Source organism: Equus asinus, chromosome 25 (assembly GCF_041296235.1).
Source record: "Equus asinus isolate D_3611 breed Donkey chromosome 25, EquAss-T2T_v2, whole genome shotgun sequence".
Taxonomy (NCBI): Eukaryota; Metazoa; Chordata; class Mammalia; order Perissodactyla; family Equidae; genus Equus; species Equus asinus.
In genome coordinates, this window is record NC_091814.1 from 15,377,137 (window position 1) to 15,384,434 (window position 7,298).

The window sequence follows — 7,298 nt, forward strand, 5'->3', positions numbered from 1 at the left end:
TATTTTTCAGGAAATCGAAAAGCTGATAATACTTCTCAATATATTGCATGATGTTGAGGCATCCTTGATTTCAAAACTGGCAAGGACATTATAGAAAAGAAAAATTACAGAAACATAGATGCAAAAATTTTTTACAAATATTAGTAAGTAAAATTCAGTATATAAAAAGGATAATATAACCAAATTGGGTTATTCCAAGAATGTGAGGTTGGTTTAATGTTTGAAAACCAATTGATATAATTCACCACATATAGAGAATAAAAGTAGAAAATTCACATAATCACATAAATGTTGGTAGATCTTACATGAGAGAGAATGTCTGCCCTCTGCTGCTATAACAGACCTCTAATGATATCAGTATAGGAATTTAAGACCAGGACTTTTTCCTCAATCTCCCCTAGGAGTGGAGGGCTGCTTTCTTTTACTTTCTCAGCCACAATGGGTCTTTATCTGTGCACTGAGGGTAACAGAGTTTGCTGCCCCTTCCCCAACAGCTCCTTTCAGAAAAACGCTTGATAAAATTAAACATTTTAAATTAAACATTTCTCAGGAAACTATGAACAGAAGGAACATTTCTTAATCTGATGAAGAACATCTATTTAATAAGCCCTTATGGAATTGTAAAATGACAAAGCTTTCCCTCTGAGACTGAGAACAAGGAAAAGATACCCACTATCACAACTTCTATTCAACATTGACTAGAAATTCTAGCCAGTGCAACAGGCAAATAAATAAAGAGTCAAAGCAATAAATAATAAAAAAGTAAAAGATGTAAGGATCGGAAACAAACCAATAAAAGTATTATTATTCATGGATCACATAGTAGTGCATTAGAACATCCAAAAGAATCTGCAACGAAATCAATTAGAATAACTGAATACATCATGATATACAAATGGACAACATATAAAAATAAATTCTGTCTACGCACCAACAGTTAAAAAATGAAACTTAAAGACAGATATCATTTACGGTAACATTGAAAACATCAAATACTTACAAATAAATCCAACACACAATATGTAAGTCCTCTTAAACGAAAACCTCAGACTATTATTGAGAGAAATTTGAAAAGTTATTAACATGTTAATGGATTAGAAGACTTCATACTGTACAGATGTGAATTCTCAATAAAATCTATGGATCTGATGGAAACTTTGTCAAAAGTCAAACAAATTGTATATGTGTATGTGTAAATTGACAACCTGTTTCTGCAATATGTGGAGATTCGAAAGGCCAAGAATATCCAGGATAATCTTGAAGGAGAACATGGTTGATGGATTTACAATGCTATATATAAAGTTTCAAAGCTGCAGTAATTAAGACAACGTGATATGAGCATAAGGAAAGACAAAGTGACCAATGTAACCAAATATTATCTAGAAATTGACCCACACACATCAGGCCATTTGATTTATTATAAATGTGACAATGCTGTGTGTTGAGAAGGACAGCATTTTAATGAATGGTTGTGACTCAATTTACTATCCAAATCAAAGAAAATACATTTTGCTTCATACCTCACACCATATATAAAAATAAATCCCAGAAGGATTATAGTTTTAAATGTGCAAGTTAAAGCATAAAAATTCTAAAAGAAAACGTAGGAGAATGTCTCTTTGTCCCTAGGGTAAGTAAAGGTTTTTTATATAGGACACAAGGAGATAGAACCAGAAAGGAAAAACATTATAAATTAAACTACATAAAAATCAAGAGCTTGTCTTCAAAAGGCACTATGAAAAACATCATCTGTAGAATGGGAGAAGATGTTTGTAACACATATACCTACCAAAGAGCTCATAATCCAGAATATATAAAGAAATTTTACAAATGAATAAGGAAAAAGGCAAACAACCCAATAAAAATGGGGAAAAGTCTAGAACAAACACTACACAAAAAAAGTTATCATAATGACTGATTAAAATGAGTTCAATCACAGGGCCAGCCCCAAGGCTGACTGGTTAAGTTCGCATGCTCCACTTCGGCAGCCCAGGAGTTCACTGGTTCCATTCAGTTCTGTGCTTTCAGCAACTGAGGCTTGGGTACTTTGTGTGTCACCTGGCCAACACTCTCTCCTTCACTCTCAGCTGTACCTGTATTCACTTCCCCTTAGTCGATAGCCTGCTGGTCCCACCACTCCTTTTACTCACCATTAATTGGCCCAGATGAGTCTACAAGCTCTTCTCCTTAGTCTTCTCCCTAATAAAAGACAAATGAACACTCAAGGGTACAGTGACCATGGGGCTCCATTCTCACACACCATTCACCTCAGGAAGGAATACCCCTATAAATTGTAATTGGTGCCTATCGCCTTTGTGGAAAAGGCACTTCAGTGCTGTTCCCTGACCCACTTGGAACCCAGGTTTATCTCCTACAAATTTGTAAATATAAGTCCCTAGGTTGAATCCACATAGCACTATGCCTCCTCATAATCCTCAAGTTCATCATATAACTATTATAATTTATGAATTTTAATTTCATTAATTTAAGTGAATGCACTTTGGTTATTACAAATATATTTAAAAGATCATTAGAATGATAATTTTAATAACTCAGCAATTATTACTAACTGCTAATCATTTAAGAGTTTTTAAGCCATAAATTACCCTTTCTTCATAATTATTACTGATTACTATAGGTGCCAGCACTATTAGCTCAAAAGGACTGATTTCATAAGCCTTCAGCTCTTCATTTTCCTTATGTGGCATGGTATTGTGCTAGAAAGGAAAAAACATTGAGGAGAGATTCAGGGACTATTAGTTCCAGTTTCAGCTCTATCATGGATAAGATGTGTTTGATAAGAGGAGAATCATGTCTTCTCTCCAAGGTTGTGTTTTCTTCCATGTGTTGGTGAGAAAAATACCTGCCTGAATATGTGAGGGGACAGCTGGATAACCTAGGGCTTCTCTACTCCTCTTTATTTCCTCCCACAGCATCCCAGATTCAGCCTATCTTTCCTACCCCTTCAGACTACACTCCCACTCCATCTCAGGAGGCTCTTTGCTCTACAGGACTGACTATGGAAAGAGACACGGTCTCCCCAGTTCTCTCCATCCTCATTGCTCCAAGGATGAGTTCCTGGCATCCTCCCCAGATGCCATATGGCTATCTCCTAGGATTTCTGCTCTCGGATCTGTTTCCCAGAAGGTGAGGTTTCTTTGTGGTTGGGCTTCTTTCACAGCTAAACATGGAATTGGACCATAGCAATAGTGGATACCACTTTTAATGTGTATTTCTTCAACTTATTTTTTGAGATTTTCAACAACACACCTTATGAAAATGGATTAAAATGATACACTTTAAAATGGTAAAATTTCTTTTCAAAGAAATGGCCAAATACTTATCCCTAAATAAATTTTCACAAAGATTCTTAAGAGTATCACTTGCGTTACTCTGTGAAAAACAGAAAAAAAAAACCCTTATTTTTAGTTTTAAAATATCACACACACAGATATATATATACATATATATATAAATTGTATTAATTGTTCCTTTTCTCTTTTTTCTTTATCCTACCAAAGATTCAGTATTTTTATTGCTTTTTCATAGTTGATCATTAAATCCGTTTTCAGCCCTTCTCCTTTCTCAAGAGAATGGAAGGTGGGGCTGAGAATCCCAAATTTCCAATTATGGCTTGGTCTTTGTGGTGACCAGCCCGCATCCAGGAACCATCCAGAAGACCACCTAGAGTCACTTTATTAGAACTAAAGATGTTGAGGCTAGACTGGTGGCCTAGCGGTTAGGTTGGCATGCTCAGCTTCAGTAGCCCAGGGTTCACCAGGTCAGATTCTGGGCTCGGACCTACACACCACTCATCAAGCCAAGCTATGGCAGCATCCCACATAGAAGAACTAGAAGGACTTACAACTAAGACATACAACTATTTACTGGAGCTTCGGGGAGAAAAAAAAAAGAGGAAGATTGTCAACAGTTTTTAGCTCAGGGCCAATCTTCCTCACCAAAAAGCATACCAAAAAAAAAGGAACTAAAGATGCTCTTATTGCCTGGAAAATTACAAGGGTTTCAGGAGTTCTGTGTAAGAAACCAGAGTCAAAGAACAAAAAATGCTCCTAGTGTTCTTACCACTTAAGAAATTAGAAGAGGTCTTGGAGCTCTGTGGCAGAAATTGGGAGCACATATTTTGTTTTCACAATAAATATTTTATATTATCTCACAGAAGATATTCAGAATTTTTATATGTATTTAGACCTTTTATTCATTTGTAGCACTCCTTTCTACTCTTCAATTTTGCTTTTAATCATAAAGTTCTGTACATCTTATATTCATGTAGGTACTCTAGCCTTCCTTTCCCTAGTATATAATTTTCTATTCTTTTGCTATTGATCTGTCAAAAATATTGTTTAAAAAATAAAAATTAAATAGCATCATGGTAAGTTTTAAATTTTAAAATCTAGTCTGACACTCATTGCCTTGCTGTGTCAATTTGATCAATTTAGATTTACCAGAGTATAATTATATTTGGGCTTTTTAAGACCATCTTATTTTTTTAGTTAATTTACCACTTTTTCTTATGTTTCTTTTTCTCTTTCCTTCATTTTTTCCTTACAAATGGATAATACCTTTGTGTGTGTGTGTGTGTATGTCTGTGTCTGTGTCCTTATATAACATTTTGCTTTCTCCAGGTCTAGAATTTGTACAATTTATTGATGTTCTTTTGATGGTTATCCTTGAAATTTTACCCTAATGTTCAACTTAAACTCTAAAATAAACAATATATTAACTTTTGTTAACAACATAAGAACTTTAGAATACTTTCAATATATATTAAGTCATTGCTTTGTGATATGTACCATCAGACAAGACAGAGTCCTTGTTCATAAGGACTTCCAGTGTGAAACAGAACAGTGCAGGCTTCCAGATGTACTTAGAGAGACGGTACAGGGATGTTCCCTTCAACTTGTACACCAGGCTTTTATTCCTAAGATTGCAGCTTACCAGTATCATATTTTCACAGTCTCGGTGAATTCTCTGAAGTCTCATACTTCCACATATATATATATATATATATATATATATTTTTTAATATTGGCACCTGAGGTAACATCTGTTGCCAATCTTCTATTTTTTTCCTTCTTTTTCCCAAAGCTCCCCAGTACAGAGTTGTATATTCTTGTTGTGAGTGCCTCTACTTATGCTATGTTGGACGCCGCCTCAGTGTGGCCTGATGAGTGGTTCCATGTCACACTCAGGATCCAAACTGGAAAAATCCTGGGTCACCAAAGCAGAATGCACAAACTTAACCTCTTGGCCATGGGCCCAGCCCCCATATATTTTAATCTTTCCCTACATTAAGATTTTTTGGAGGAATAATAAATGGCATCAAAAATATTTAAGTAATTATTCATAAAAATTTATGTAATGGGTCTGGATTGATAGCATAGTGGTTAAGGTCACATGCTCTGCTTCAGTGGCCCAGAATTCATGGATTCAGATCCTGGGCACAGACCTATGCAGTGTTCATCAAGCCATGCTGAGATGGCATCCCACATAACAAAAGAGAGGAAGATTGGCACAGATGTTAGCTCAGAACCAATCTTCCTCACACACACACACAAATCTTGTAACAAAACCATGCATAGTTCAACCCAAATTTCTGTTGAAAAAACATCTTGTTATGTAAATTTCACTTCAATTAAGAAAAATGTATTAACAGTTGATATCTCCAGCACAAAACAAGGATGACAGCAATCACCACTTCCAGTCAACATTGAAATGGAGATGCTGGTCAGTGAAATAAACGAAGAGATAATAAAGGAATTTGTATTGGAAATGAATTTTTTTAAAAGATCATCACTATGTACAGATGACATAATTGTTTACATAGAAAATCCAAAATAATTTACAGAGGAATTATCAAAGATAGTGTAAGACATACACAAGTGGCTAGCTCTATGATCAATATTGAAAAGACAATCACATTTGTATACACAAACAAGAAACAACTAGAAAATGCAATATGTTAAATGAAAACATGAATTATTTATAGTAATTGTTTATGTGATTATGAGGACTGTCATAACAAAATACCACAGACTGGGTGGCTTAGCAACAGCAGTTTATTTTCTCACAGTTCTGGAGGCTAGAAGTCCAAGATCAAGTTGTTGGCAGGTTTGGTTTCCTCTGAGGCCTCTCTCCTTGGCTTCCAAATGGTCACCTTCTCTCTGTATCCTCACAGGGTCTTTCCTCTGTGCCCACGCACCCCTGGTGTCTCTTTGTGTATGTCCAAGTTTCCTCTTTTTAAAAGGATACAAGTCAGGAGTGATGTCAGCATCATGGCAGAGTGAGCTCTTCCCTTAGACTCTCCCCACTAAGATACAATGAAAAGGACATTCATAAACCAACAGAGGACATTCATACAACACAATAGACATATGAGAGACCCAAGCAGCGATATGTCTGAAGGCAGAGGTGCTAGACCCTCCAGGACTCAGTGAATAAAGGTAAGGGGATCTCATCTCTCTCCCCCAATGGCAGTGACCTAGGGCACTGGGCCTCACACAGCTCTGAGAGGAGAGAGGGGAGGGGCCAGTCCTCTGGGGGGGACACCTTCACTCTCTGAGTTCCCTCCCAGCCTGTGGGAAATCTCCAAACTGAGGATGCTAAGCAATCGTGGAGGCATATTCAACAAGCACAGCAGTTCAAGAGGACAGACAGCGAATGACCCTGGGATCACACACATGAATGAAAGTGCCCCTCCTCTATCTGGCACAACAGCTCAGCTGGTCAGCCAGAGCAAAGAACCCTTGCCAGGGAACCTGTGCACAACATTTGTAAAGCAGTGACAGTGAGCAGGCAAACAGAGACAGACTCTGTAAACATAGCTTCCAAAGGACAGGCACAGCTGCCAGGGACCACAGAGGACTCAGAATACACAGCTGCTGCCTGCCCCCTCAGTGGCAGCAAGTGGAATCTGTGACCAGACATGCAAAGGCACAAATCCACCCCATCAAATAGCGTGAAGAATTTTAATACTCCAGACAAGAAAGAAAATGAAAAGCACCCAGAAATCAATCCTGAAGGCACAGAAATTTACAATCTGAATGACAGAAAATTCAAAATAGCTATGCTAAAAAAAGTCAATGAGGGGGCTGGCCCTGTGGCCCAGTGGTTAAAGTTCCCTGTGCTCTGCTCCACTGACCCAGGTTCACAATTCAGATACCAGGCATGGAACTACTCCACTCATCAGCCATGCTGTGGAGGCATCCCCCATAGAAATTAGAGGAAGACCAGCACAGATGTAGCTCAGGGCTAGTCTTCCTCAAGCAAAAAAAAAGAAG